Below are 15,718 nucleotides of genomic sequence, written 5' to 3'. Positions count from 1 at the left end.
ACTTACAAAAAAAAGATATTGTCATGATCAAACCCAGCTGGGTTTTCTGATTTAAATTTTAGTGTGAAACTGGCACTTCCCTTTCTCCATGTCTCTTTAGAAAATGTCTAACACTATATATTTTTTTCCTATTTATGCCCTTCTCTTAATCTTTGGTACTTTCTATGGGCTCCATCACAGACCCTCTACTCTTCTTGCACTACATATATTCCTTTGATAATATACTCCCATGATTTCATCTAAAACTTGTATTTACTGGTGACTCTCCAGGATCTCTTCTCAGCTCCAGACCCATTGCTAGCAGTCACTATACATCTGTAGAGACTCAGCTCGTCATCTTCTCCTACAGACCAGCTTTCCATCCTATATTCCCTGATGTAGTGAACGATAAACCATCACACCATCCCAGTCCGAAACCTTGTAGATAGCCTTGGTTACTCTATATACTTAATTAATAACCATATCATATAAAATTTTCTCATTAACATCCCTTTTATTTGCCTTGTTCCTCTCCCCGCACTGTAATACCATTAGTTTAGGTTCTCTTTGCATCATCTCTCAACTGATACACTGCAAACACCACTGATTTTCCTATTTCTAGTTTTGGCTCTGCCAAATACAATCCATTTTGTTTAGGGCTGCCAGGATAAACTTTCAAAGACACATTTGATCAAAACTGACTCATGTTTAGACACACTGGAGGGAGAGTTCCTTCAATGTGTCTCCCTTGCCAAGATGGTTAATAACAGTAATAAGAATTGTGATGATGATTTATTGAGTGATTGCTATAGGACACTTGTTGATATAAGAGCTATATATGTATTAACCCATTTCTCGTATTGATTGTGAGGTAGGTTCTTTTACTACTTCCACTTTACAAATGTGATAACTGATGCACAGAGAGCTTGAGTAACTTGTCCCAAGGTATATATCCAGTAAGTGGCAGAGCTAGGATTTAAACTTAATCTGACTTCAGAGTCGGTGCTAAATTCAAACTTATCACCACAACATACAGGTCTCTGCACGGCTTGCTCTTTGAAGACTTCCCAGCCCTTGTTTCTCAAACATCTCTCTTATACCACACTCTCAGGTCATGTTAAACACATTGCAGGTCCTTTGCCAATATCATGCTCTCATCTGCCATGCCATTTTTATGAGGTCCCTCTGACTGTAATATCTCTCTCCCCCTTTGTCACCCACTTAGAGCTTACTGATCCTTTAAGACTGTCAAAGCCCATTCTGTCTACCTCCAGGAAATCTCCCATTGATGTTGGTGTCTATCAGTGCCTTATCAGTCTGTACCTCCCTCTATTTAAAGTAACCAACCCCTTCCATAAGTGTTTACAAGTTTCCCTGTTTATATTCCCTTTAACATTAAGAATTCCTTAAGAGGTGGAAATCTTTTGTTTCTATATCCTAGTGCCTCGTGTAACAATGGATGCATTATACATCATTTTAAAAGAAATTAATAAGTAAATACCACCACCATTCATTGCTTTCTCATTACAACTCAGTTTCAGGGTTATCTAGTAGAGGAGGTGGCCCCTAGAATGGGGTACATAATAGAGAATATTGAAAAAGAGAGAGGTGAGAAAGTCACTAAGCATAGGGGGATCTATCTACTTGCCGATACACAGGCAAAGGCAATTCTTAGATATCTAGAGGCAACCATTAGGACAGTGGATATAAGAGGAGGGGAATGAAGGTTAGAATGTTAGGAAGAAGAAAAAGGATACATTAAAAATGGGATGCTAAGAAATGATGCAGATGCAAATTTAACAATTTTGTTTGGTAGGATTAAATGGATTTAACTCTCTAAAAACTTAATAACTATCTTTTGTTGTTGCAATAATAATTCCTTTCTTGGGAAATGAAACCAATTAGGTACAGTCATCTCACCACACTAAACTGTTTTCTTTGTTCCACCAGCCTATAGATATTTAGTTACATGTAGGAAAAAAATTCTGTTAATCATTTTTGCCAAATTAGAATCTTGGAATTAAACTAGTGATTTTTACATTTGCGTAAATTGACTAGGGAGATAGTTATGTATAGAGGACTAGTTGTTCTCTTTGGAGTGAAGCATTTAAAGAAGAGTAGAGGTGCTAGAAAAGAGGGCTCAAGAGTCTGAAAATCCAGCCCAAACTAAAGTTTAAACATTTAGAGAAGATTGGTACTTGGAAAGCTATTCACCAGTACAAGTGTTGTAGTCTGGAAAGGTGGAAAATAAAATGCTGTTTACAAGTTTTCTCTGGTTTGTTATATAAAATGTGTTGTGCATGTGATATCTAAATTTAAAAAACATGATTTAAGCTGCACTATGTGATGAAGAGTCCTCTGAGGTCACTAAAGCTTTGATTTTCCAGTTAGCTTATTTTATAGCTAGTGCTTTGGAAGCCATCAAGTCCATAACGAGATAGATCAATCAGATTGTTTTTATTGGTCTACTGTGTACCATACACTATACACAGCAGTATTCATTGAATCATACTGCTTGGGAACAGCAGCTTTAACCTTGAGACTTGAGCAGAGAAAATTACAGCTTCAAAATTAAATCTCCATGAATTATATATATTCTTATATAAAACTGAATTTTTAAACAGTGTCAATTGAAATCCATTGGTAATGAACCCAGTGCAGTTATTTCAAAGAAGAATCGTGATCAAACCATCACATGTTCACTGATTTAAAATAGCTTACTAAATTTGATGTTTAAACATCAGACCTTGCAGTCGTTCAAAGAAACACAGTTTCTAAATGGCTTTAATAATACACTACTTAAAGGTAAAGTAAAAGAAATGCATGACCTTCAGAAGTTGCTTCAAATGCCTATGATGATTTTATTGTTTTACGTTTATCTGCCTTTCAAAAAAAATCTAAGGTGCAAGCCAATCATATGGTAAATGGCACACTTATGCTACTCCATTAATGTTAAATATTTTCTCCAGATTTTTGAGGCGGCTCAAAGATTGATATAAAAATCTACAAATTGCCTGACCTACTGGTTTTCTTAGTGCAAATCCTTAGCTTCATCAGTGTTCAGAGTCCTTCACAACTCAAATGGAAATCAAGGGGAACCTGGAGAAAGTGGTTCAAGGATCACTAATCAGAAATAGTGTATCCTCAAGGGCGAGGTCAGGAATTCACATTACAAAATCCAAATGTGCCCATATAGCCAAGGGTAGAATTCATGTACAAAGGATCGAATCTGTGGGATGGGGACACAGAAAATCTCTGTAGAGTTGAGGGCTCAGGTAGCTGAGACTGTTTCCATTTTAAGGAATTCTTCCAAGCTGAAGTAAATGCACACTCAAACCAGTCATTTAGGAAAAAAAAATTAAATCCCATGGGTTATCTGGTAAGGAATTGGCGTGGTGTGGTCAGTATCTTAGGGATGTGGCTGAAGTTCATGGTACAGCTTCCATCTTAGGAGGGAACTAGATGCAAATCCAGAACAAGCGAACAAAGATCCTGAGTAGGACATACTGGTGTGGCTGAGATACCAAATTCCAAAATATTTACATATGATACATACAAATGGTGTATGAAATTCCAAATATAGTATAAATTTGTTTTACTTTAACTCAGGCACTGGGTGTGTGGGCTGAAATTTCATGATGTATGTCATTAATACCTACAACTGACCAAGCCTAGGTAAACAGAGGGCTGTCACAGTTGCCCAGAGCACTCTAAAATGTCAATATTCTCCTGTCTATCTGACACCAACCAGCAGGCACCATGACCAGAACTAAGTTTCTTATAATAACCTTCAGACTCCCCCAAAGCTTACCTCTCTGCCTCTATCAGGAAGAATTTCACTAAGAAATACTTTCATCATATTTCAAGATCTCAAAGTTAAAACATTACCCCTAAATTTTTGATGATTAGATGGAGAAGGGGTACAAAATGATATTTAACTTGCAGATAAGATACAATTTTTCTGCTTCTTCTTGTTTTTTTTCTTCTCTGCCACCAGATTTTAAATTCCACAAGTGCAGAGCCAAGTCTATTATATCCACTGTTATATATCCATCACCTAGTAGGTGCTCATCCAATATTTATGGAATAGTAAATACATGAAGAGATAGATAAATGTTGCTGCTGTTGAAATTTAAAAAAATCTTTTCTTGAATTTTCTGAGACAACTCGGCGACTCTCTTTTCTACAGCAATCTCTTTAGAATAGTCTTCTATAACTTGGCACCAACTTATCTTTCTAGTGCTATCCTTTGCAACATTTTTTAAATACTTCTTAGCATTTGCTGAACATATTCAATACTTTTCTTGTAGTAAAGGCCTTTTTTACAGTAAAGCTAGCATTAAATAAATACCTGTTGAGAAAATTTCATGCATTCTATTTATGATGCAAAAGAAGGTATCAAATCATTTCTCTTAGCCTTTACTGGTATACTGGGATTTTGCTGGACCAAGAATAGGGTCTTCAATTAATCTATGCATTTCTCCAAGCCTAACTCAGTGTTTTTTCTATGATGGGTATTCAAAAAATATTTGGGGATTAAAAGAGGAATGGAAAATAATTTCACTAGATATTAATGTAAAATAATCAGAGTAATTAATAATTTAACTAAATATAAATCAGTGGTTTTATTCAGTGCAACTGAGATATTGACTTTGAGCTACTGAGGCATCAGAGTCTTGAAGAAGGACCAACAGCTGGAGGCAGAACATACGGTTGAAGTCAGAGAGTGACAGTGTCTAAGGGCCACTGTCTAAGCAGAAGGCATCCCTTTGGCATTTTTCTTCAAAATCCTCTGAGCCTGTGGCAGTATGGCAATGAGACTGCTAGACACATTAATAGAGCTGCAGCACTTAAGGAAGTAAATGTGACAGATGCAATTTAAACCTGCCTTGGGGCAAAATTTAGGGATAAAAGAGAAGCATGCTTAACAAAGTTTTATATTTAAGAGCGTCCCCAAAAGTGCACAAAATGCACAATGGGATAAAACTAAGTTTTCTAAAAGACACTTCTCCATGGAAACTGACATAGAGTTTATAATGCAAGAAAATGGTCCATAAGTTTGCTGTGAATCAGACATCATTCCTCTGCCTTCTTTGCCCTCATACGTGAGGTTATATATTTTTCAACAGACAACGCAACTCAGAAAGAGCTAATGCTCATCAGAGCAAGGTACCCTAATGAGGAGTGTGTCCTCAGTTATGTTCACAATATATGGAAAAGTGCTGCAATAGAATATTCAACTTATGTTCCCAGTGACTCCTGTGTTTAAACCAGTTCAAGAAACATTTATTGATCATTTATCATGTAGTATACACTAAAGCAGCTTTGTATAACAGCAATATGAGCATAAGTAGTTGTGCAGATACAAATGTTGGCTTCTGTCCATGCCTCAGCACATTCACTGAATGAGCTCTGCTTAATAATAGTAATAATAATTTTGTTGAGGCGTTACTAATTGTCAGACACTGTGCTAAGGGTTATATCATTTAATCCCCAATAACTAATGAGATAGATATTGTGGCTATGATCCCCCTTGTACAAATGAGGAAACTGCAGTCTAAAGAGGTGAACTAATTTTCCCAGTGTGACTCAGTATATAACGAAGCTGGGATGTGAATCCAGGCAGTCTGAATCTACACACAAGATCTTAATTGCCACTTTATATTCTCTCCCAATTCATTTACAATATCTGGTACTCCTTCCTCATCTAAAAAATGGGGATAGAAAAACTCCTTCCCTGCTACCATGAGAATTAAAAATGATAATGTAGTTTTAATGACAGAAATAAGGTACAGATATCATCTAACATAGTAGACAGTCACTAAATTATCTCCATTATAACCCAGTATTATTCTAGTTTTCATTGATTTCTCCCATCCTTGAAATTTCATATATTTGATGGTTTAACCTATACAATTTAAAGTTCACTCGTGGGCTTCCCTGGCGACGCAGTGGTTGAGAGTCCGCCTGCCGATGCAGGGGACACGGGTTCGTGCCCTGGTCCGGGAGGATCCCACATGCCGCGGAGCGGCTGGGCCCGTGAGCCATGGCCGCTGGGCCTGCGCGTCCGGAGCCTGTGCTCCGCAATGGGAGAGGCCACGACAGTGAGAGGCCCGCGTAGCGCAAAATAAATAAATAAATAAATAAAATTCACCCGTATCCTGTCTTGTCCTACTGGTTAATTGTTTCCTATACACTACAGCCTTCTTTTCCTACATAGTTAACACATTTATGGATGAAAACAGTAACTTATATAGCACTTAATATCCCACTTAATTTAGCAACTTTCAGTTGAACTTACCTTCATTTCTCTGTTGTCTTCTGATTGGTTGGTGAGATCTCTCTGAATTCTTCTTGATTTGCTGAGTCACATTTCTTCCACTGTACCAACTGGCTATCACGCTCAATCTTTCCACTTCAATGGCTGCCTTAAGGTCTAAAGCTGTGGAACAGAAAGGACTAGCAAACCCATTGATGAACACGATTCCTGACCTCGGTCCCTCCTCTGCATAGATTTTTGGACCAGAGCCCGTTCCCCCTCACGACTTTTTGGAGATAAGTCTGGAACAGCAACCTCGGCACCCCGGGACTCAAGCGCTTCCATCCCAGGATTCCCCTGCCACCCCTGGTAAATCTCACGAAATCCTGCGAGATCAGGCGTCCTCTGGGAAGAGAGGTCGCAGCTGCAACACCTCAGGCCTGATTGCACCATTCTCTGAGCTGCTGCTGGCCCTCAGGGAATCCCAGCCCATTCTCATCCTACCCCACGCACACTTGAAATCACGTAGCACACCCTGCGGGCTCCACCTGTGCCTTGTTGCCTTCCCTAGAAAACCCCACACTGCACCAATACGACCACGCCTCGGCCAGGCCAACAGGTGTCCCCCATGGCGTTCAAAACAAAACAAAAAATTCATACCTAAAACTGTTTTGATAATAAAGTAACATTTGATTTCTATTTGCCTAACTCCTATTTCTGTCAGTTGGTTCTAAAATCTAGATGATTGAAAAGGGAGATTAAGTATTAAATCTCCAACCATTTTCCAAAAAATCCACATCTAACTAGAATACTTTTTGTTCCCACACTTGTGGCTTAAGATATCTATTTTAAATGCTTATATTTCTACTTTAATAGCTGCCATATAATAAATGTAATTGAGTCTTTCTTTTGGTTGTTTAGAAATTTGGTTTGTTTATCCCTGGACTAAGAAATATCTTAGGTTAAAGCAGCTGCTACAGTCCCTGATACACAGTTGGTGTTTAATGAATCTAATTTACTTTTTTCCACTCCAGGTATAAAGCACATAGTTTTTAGTACAGAAAAAAAAGTTCTGTTTAAAATAGCTGGCTAATCAAGTTTGCTTGAACATCACACTTTTGTTTTGTCCTCACAAAGCTTATCTAACATAGAAAGCTTTTCTAAACTATTGTCATGCTTTATAACCAGGAGGGTTTTTTTGTATGAATTGGGGGTTTTTTGTAGGTTAATTGTAAGGCACAGTTGCAAGCAATCTGTATTAATTAGCTCAACAGCAAGGTCCTCTGAGAAACTACCATTTGTCTTCTCTGAACCTCAGATACACATTTTAGTCCTTTTGCAAGTCTCATCTCAGGTTTCTTTCAGTTTGAATTTCTGTAATTCCAACATTAGAAAGCTTAGAACTACAATTCTGGGGCCCTCTTCAAACAGGCTTCTGGAATCTAATTAGTTCCCACTAATTAGATAGCTGAACACAATATTTGGAAGGCAAAAATGGGAGGTAACTTTGTTAATGGGAGAAACTTTGTCTATTACTGCTACTAAAATGGTTCATGGACAGGTTCTTTGTTTGTAGTGTTCCCGTCTTCAGCTTCATGGGTAAGAAAAGCACATAGGCATGCTGATAGCAGGATCTGGCCTTCCACTGAACAGTCAGTGGCTATATGGGTATCAAGAGGAGGTTGCAGCAGTGGTGGTGGTAGTTTTCTAATACCTGGGTTGTAACTGTAGTGGGGTGTTCCCAAACTGATCAGCTCCAATACTGGTCTCAGATTCTACTTTCCTACGGTAGACGTAGCATGCATTTCTGAGCGTTCTTGGAGGACCAACCTAGAGCCTCATTCCACTCCTCCAGTTATTTTATAATCTATTCTTTATATTAAATGACTTTCCATTTAAAATGGTAGCAATGCTTTCTGATTCCTAAAATAATTCCTGACAGCTACAGAGCTTCTTAAGTTTAATTCTTGAGTCTGTGCTGATTTTGCAGAACTAAAGACTTATTTTCTAAAGTACTTATTTAAAAAATATATTTTGGCACTATTCTAAAAGGCCTGAAAGAGCTATTCTTCATTCGGTACTTTAGATCTGAAAGTGAAATGTCATGGATGGGTCATTATAGCAAGAAATTACCTTATATTTTTCTATTTCTATCATCACAGGTGTCATAGAATTTGAAGTCAGATATTATTGATGGATATACTAGTTGTGCATAATTTAACAACATTAAATATAAAATTAGATATGGATAGATTTATATAACAATATATACTATTTTAAATAAGTGTTTTAAATAAGTGTTAATAAATGTATGTTCTAACAATGTTTTTTAAGTATTAAAGGAACCTAAAGACTCATTAAATTTTCACCAATGAAGTAACTTTATTAAAAGAGGACTTGTGGAAATGTTCGTTAGCTTTGGAAAGGATCAGAACCTAACCTTTAGAAAGAAAGAGAATGCTCCTATATTTTTTTTCTAGCAGCTACGTTTTCGGGGCCATTTCCAGATATCCTGACAGCACCGGATGTCAGCTGCTAGAAAAGCAAGCCAAAATAATGAAATTTTTAAAAGTCAGAGCAAAAAGCAAAACAAGGCAATAGATAATTAAAAGAATATGGGAGGGCCACATAAAATTAATCAAAACATGAAACAAGTCTTTCTCGATAAGAGATTCAAGTTAAGGGCTTCCCTGGTGGCGCAGTGGTTGAGAGTCCGCCTGCCGATGCAGGGGACACGGGTTCGTGCACCGGTTCGGGAATATCCCACATGCCGCGGAGCAGCTGGGCCCGTGAGCCATGGCCGCTGAGCCTGCGCGTCCGGAGCCTGTGCTCCGCAACGGGAGAGGCCACAACAGTGAGAGGCCTGCGTACCTTGTGTTAGTTTCTACTGTACAACAAAGTGAATCAGCTATATGTATACATATATGCTCATATCCCCTCCCTCTTGAGCCTCCCTCCCACCCTCCCTATCCCATCCCTCTAGGTCGTCACAAAGCACTGAGCTGATCTCCCTGTGCTATGCAGCAGCTTCCCACTAGCCATCCACTTTATATTTGGTAGTGGATATATGTCAATGCTACTCTCTCACTTCATCCCAGCTTCCCCTTCCCCGCCACCCCGTGCCCTCAAGTCCATTCTCTACAACTGCATCTTTATTCTTGCCCTGCCACTAGGTTCATCAGTATCACTTTTTTAAATTCCATATATATGTGCTAGCATACGGTATTTGTTTTTCTCTTTCTGACTTACTTCACTCTGTATGACAGATTCTAGGTCCACCCACCTCACTACAAATAACTCAATTTTGTTCCTTTTGATGGCTGAGTAATATTCCATTGTATATATGTGCCACATCTTCTTTATCCATTCATCTGTTGATGGACATTTAGGTTGCTTCCTTGCACAGCAAAGGAAACCATAAACAAGACAAAAAGTCAACCCTCAGAATGGGAGAAAATATTTGCAAAGGATTAATCTCCAAAATATACAAGCAGCTCATGCAGCTCAATGTCAAAAAAACAAACAACCCAATCCAAAAATGGGCAGAAGACCTAAATAGACATTTCTCCAAAGAAGAAATACAGATGGCCAACAAATACATGAAAAGATGCTCAACATCACTAATCATTAGAAAAATGCAAATCAAAACCACAATGAGGTATCACCGCACACCAGTCAGAATGGCCATCATCAAAAAATCTACAAACAATAAATGCTGGAGACGGTGTGGAGAAAAGGGAAGCCTCTTGCACTGTTGGTGGGAATGTAAATTGATATAGCCACTATGGAGAACAGTATGGAGGTTCCTCCAGTTAAATTTTATAGTTTTGATTAAATGTGAACTATATCAAATCAGTTATATGAATGCAGAATAGGTTAAAACCCATCAAATTTTATATGTAACCCAAGAGTTTATAAAAGGAAAAGGCAAACCCAATGTAAAACAGATATATTTCTGATTTGCAGCATTAGGAAGGTTTATTCATGTAGTTTTTTACAATCCTAATAACTGTTTGTTGTGGAATAACTAGAACGTGTTCAACTTGTTATATATTGATTGGTTACTTTTTATATTTCATTACAGTAATACCTTAGGAAATAGATTTCCAACATTTTTTGTCACTGGGTAAATTGCAAGCTGCCACACAGAGTAGATCTTATAATACAAATTTCAGGATTCTGTAAGTATAGAGACTGTATTTAGGTTTATTTTAGAAATAAGACTGCAGGGTCTAGGCAGGGTGAAATAGGGTTCTAAAAGACAAATATTTGGACCTAAGGTAGCCAATCACCTTGTCACTCTTAACAAGATATTTTTTCCACTTAATGGCTTTTAGTGCCCAGGATGGTATTTAGTTTTCAAGTACGGGCTTCAGTAGAGAATTAGAGTTGATAGGGAGACTTACAGGAGAAGAGAAAGACAAGATAATGGATGATTGCAAGCTTGTACCATTGATTTGGCTGAGTTTTATTTAAAATATAGACTCCTTCAACTTCTGCATGAAAATTCAGATCTATGTTACTTATTTTCTTAAATATACTTAAAAGTTATACACCTTGTATTGAACTTTGCCACTTTGAAATATTGACATTAAAATAAAGGAAGAAGAAAAAACTAAATATATCTGCTTATGAAAGGGAATAGTCTAGGTCACATGTTCAGGTTTTATAATTTAATCTTAGATTTACCATGTGTGATAAATATCTACTGGATAAAGGGCATTTGAATAAGAACCTAGCATAGGTAAAGCATGCCACAGCAGGGCTTGTCAGCATTTCCCATCAACCCCACCATGAAATGCCTTTCTACCTTTTCTGCAAAGGACATACTTCCTACATGTATGTATTATATTTTTAATCAAATGCAAGGTGTTTCCTTTAATCAGGGCTCCTGAAAACCATAAATGAACCAATCACGCATAATAAGTTGTACATTTCCCAACCACTGAAAAGGAAAAAAATATTGATTTATCCTGTCAACAAAATCACAGTAAGAATATCCTATTAGAGAATAAAAATATTAAGGACATACATGTTAGAGTACCTGAAAACAGTTGTCAAGGCCAAGGCATGCCACAATCTCTATAATTTGAGTAAGGTTTGCAATCAGGCTTGAAGCCCAATTTGTATTTCTCTAGTTTAAAATGTGACTCTATACACATTTTATTTTCAAATTACTAAATTGAATTTATACACGTGTCTTGAATAGTCAATCAAAAGAAACAAGTAGTAAAAAATAAGTTTTCTGGTTTTGATAGGAAACAAGATATTATGGAAATAGATTGACAAATATTTGCCTGACAATATGCTTATTGCCCTACTCAAAGATTACTTCTCTCCTCTAAAAACTATGACAAGAAATAAGAAGTAGTTATCTTTTATATAATTAGTGTACTCTGCTAAGATATGACTGTATTCTTAAGCCATCTTTGCCCTAGCCTTGGTTAATAAACTCATACGATCTCAGTTAACTTTAACTGTAATTTGGTGTTATTCAGGATATCGTTTTTCAACATACCACCTCTTATTTAGAGTTAACAAGAGTACATGCAACATGATTTAGCTTTGTTTTAGGTCACTGTAGTTAATAGGCAGAAATAATTGATAGAATTCCTATGATGTAGGACAGCTATCTTTCTGTAAATGTAAATCAAGGTTTGGAACATCTTTTCACGTTTTGTTTTCCTGACTTAAATATATTACTTTAAATATAGCTTTTTTTCTCACTTTTTAACTCATCCTTCACTTAACTTTCTAGTCTTATTCACTTAAAGCTCATTGAATTCCTCCTCTGAGCCATGTCCTATATATTCTTTTCAGTATCAGAAACCTTGATGTCCCCTTCCCTGATTATAATAAACTCCCTTCCCAGAGGTAACCATTTTATCAAATTTTGTGATAATCAGTTTCTTGATTTTCTTGAGTTTTATGATCCATATATGTATTGTTAATAATTATAGTTATAGTTTGATTTTATCAGATTTTGAAAAAGGAATCATACAGTATCTTAGTCTTCTGTGACTTGAATATTTTATTCTTTTGCTCAAAATTATTTTTTAGAGATTTATTCATGCTGAAGGGTATACTTGTAATTTGTTCATTTTAATTGCTATCTATATATTTTAATATATCACAATTTCTTTATACATTCAACTGTTGACAGAATTTCAGTTTTTCCAAATTTTTCCATATAAAAATATTGATAAAAGGACCATTCTTTTTTTTTTTTTTTTTTGTGGTATGCAGGCCTCTCACTGCTGTGACCTCTCCCGCCGCGGAGCACAGGCTCCGGACGCGCAGGCCCAGAGGCCATGGCCCACGGGCCCAGCCGCCCCGTGGCATGTGGGATCCTCCCGGACCAGGGCACGAACCCACGCCCCCTGCATCGGCAGGTGGACTCCCAACCACTGCGCCACCGGGGAAGCCCAGGACCATTCTTATATATACTTACAATTTTTAAATATAACATACATATATTTATATATACAAGGTTTTATATATAATCTTTTTATATCCCTTTGTATATATGAGGACTTTCTCTGGAGTGAAATTGCTGGGTCATATGTGAATCTTCAATTTTTCCAGCTATTGCCAAATTGTGGTAAAATCAATAGTTTATGAGAGTACCCAATGTTCCACAATCTTGCCAATGCTTAATTTTCTTAGATTTTTAAATCTTTGCCAATCTGGTAGGTTTGTAATGCCATCTCATTGTGTTTTAATTTGCATTCACCTAATTACAAGTGAGTTAAGCATCTTCTCATATGTTTATTCAACTATATTATATTCTAAATGTTTTCTAGTTTTTCCATTTACAAATAAGGTTTTTAATCTACTTGGAATTGATTTTCATTTATGATATGAGGTTTGAGGCAAGTTTTAAACTTTTTTCCATACATTTACCCCATTTACTGAAAATTTATCCTATCTTGATCTGTGCCACTATATCTCAGAGGTATTAGGTATTCATGTATGCATGGGTCTGTTTCTAGGTCTCCTATGATTTCATTTGTTCTAACTTTTTTTTAATCTACGTATCAATGCCATAGACTTAATAACTTTATAGTTGGTAGATGTTTGGGCCACTCTGCAAAAGCAGAATGGACCTACACCCAAACTTTGGTTTGCATGAGACACATATGATGCCACACACAGACCAAGAGTATATGAAAAAGTTTATTACTTAAATAATGACGCTTTCTGAGTCGATCAGAGCAGGCTTCCCAAGCAGGTCCATAATGCCTTGAAAGAGTGAGGAAAAGAGACTTGCTTGGGGTTTTTATTGCAGTAAGGGGTGAAGCCAGGGTATGTTACCACACATGGGCAGAGGATTGATGGCTTGAATCTCCAGCTGATGCCAAAAGAGTAAGCACACTAGCTTTTCTTATCATTTTGCCAAGGTATGGAGAAGGATGGGAAGAGGAAAGAGTAAAGCTGTCAGCAGTCAAACATTAAATTATGAAGTCAGATTCTTTATTACAATTTACTCCTGGTGTTAACTGATGCCTAGATATGCCTAGTTTCATTTAATTAAATTTGAACTTGTTTAAGCCATTATGATGCTCTATGAGGCCTGTAGCCTGAAGCCTGTAAAGTAGGTGAAAGTTCCAATGAATGTTGTGTTCAAGAGCCCTACATTGTGTATTCTGAGCGACCCAACAGCCAGACTATTTGTAATGCCCCATAGATGTAAAAACGTGCATATGGGGCCTATTGTTGTCCAGGCCATTCAGTGCTAAGATGAATGCCTGAAATTTGGCCATTTGTGCTGAGCCCTGAGTCCCATCCTTTATCAGGAATATCCTAGGGATGAAAAGCGGCAACTCTCCACTGAGCTCCATCACATGTGATGACGCTATACCATCCATAAGTGCATAAATTCCCCTTGCTACTCACTCAGTAAATCCCAAGGAGTCATTGAGTTCGCCAAAGATTCCTCCAGCACTACAGTATTTGGCAAAGGACTGAATACAGAGGAGGTCATCCCCTCCTGCAGATTTGGCTCCATTATGTAGCAAGGAGGTTTTGGTAGCCATGCTGAGATTTCAGTGTGCTGTTTCCATGACCCAAGGTATAATAGACAGCTAGGTGTGGACAGTCACAGGCTTAGGGTCTATGAGAAGTTCTGTTTCCAAGAGACCCCAGCACATGGACAGCGATTGCCTCTCTAATGGCAAGGAGCACGGAACAAAGGTGGACAGTTACTTGCATCAAAGACTATGGGCTAATCATGGCCATCATGGAAAGTCCACAGACTTAGGAGGAATGAGAGGTTGTTGCCTCTAAAATGAAGGGATATCTGGGACTCCTTCAAGCACTATCAGGAGTACCTGTTGTATTTCAATTTGGACAGATTCTAGAACCTTTTGTTGGAGGGTCCCATTCAAGGTGGGTTCATTTACAAGTAACAGCATAGATGGCTTGTGTAAAATGTACTTATGGCACATGTTGCCTCCAGAACCCAGAAGAACCTAAAAGACGTTGTGGGTGCTTTGAGGGTCATAGCTATTTCTTGACAGTGTCAGAGATGAAGAGGCCCTCAGCTGACCAAATGATTTTCAGGAACTTAACCAAGATGGCAGGTGTTCACACTATGTGTGAGTCAATGGTACAACTTTTTTTGTGTGTGAGCTCCTTTGTGAGTATTTGTATGTTCTGAATGAGTGTGTGAAATGAAACTCCTCAGAGGAGGACCTTATCAATGCAGTGTCATACCTGTGCTCTTGGAGAAATTTGCATGCAGTTAACATGTTGCCTGCAAAGGTATATTTAGGTCCCTCCAGAAGTGAAGGCATTTTGTAATAGAAACCTGTATCAAATCATGTCAATTATATGTCAGTAAAGCTGGCAAAAAAGTTAAGGCAAATTGTGACTAAAGATTGTGGAAGCAAGCACTGAACAGAGCATATTAGCCAAATCTGTAATAGCAAAATGTTTACCAATTGGTGACTGGATAGAATCAGTAATTTCAAATTTCAAAAACATTGGGTAAGGAGGCCTTAATAGGGCCCACAGCATCAAGGTTGTGGCAATCCACTGTGGGATGGTACTCTTTTATTGTAGGTTAAAGAATAGGCCAAATTGGGCTATCATATGGAGATGTGGTGAGGATAATCACACTTTTTCTAAAAGTTCTGTATGAGTTCAATCCTTGTATACCTTGGTTTAATTTACATTGTGTCATATTAGTTATTTTAACTGAGGCAGAAGGGGTATATTCACTGGGTCTCCTTTTACCAAAACAATTTTTAAGTGGTAAAGACTATTTAATTTTAATTTATATAATTTATTGGGTCAGAGTATTCATGTGCACTATGTGATATTTTAGCATAATAGATGCTATGACCATAGAGAATTTAGGCAAAGTAATAGTTCTTATGGTTAACATAAGGCATATATATTTGTTCTCTATTTTATATTTGGTAATTGCCCTAAGAGTACAGGGGGTACCCCATTTAAATTTAGTGAGACGCCCCCGGG

At 37.5% G+C, this 15,718-nt stretch overlaps 1 long non-coding RNA gene across 2 annotated transcripts in view; it reads right to left on the bottom strand.

Annotated features, from left to right (window-relative positions):
• The window catches only part of LOC307182561, a 249,836-nt gene that overhangs the window by 139,579 nt on the left and 94,539 nt on the right, over positions 1-15,718 (bottom strand). For both annotated transcript variants that reach the window (XR_013827199.1, XR_013827200.1), the window contains exon 3: positions 6,281-6,421. This is a non-coding gene — a long non-coding RNA (uncharacterized lncRNA). The remainder of the gene's footprint in view (positions 1-6,280; positions 6,422-15,718) is intronic.

Source organism: Stenella coeruleoalba (assembly GCF_951394435.1).
Source record: "Stenella coeruleoalba genome assembly, chromosome: 2".
In the NCBI taxonomy this organism is placed as follows: Eukaryota; Metazoa; Chordata; class Mammalia; order Artiodactyla; family Delphinidae; genus Stenella; species Stenella coeruleoalba.
The sequence above is the reverse complement of the archived record's forward strand: the minus strand, read 5'-3'. Positions and strand labels throughout refer to the sequence as shown.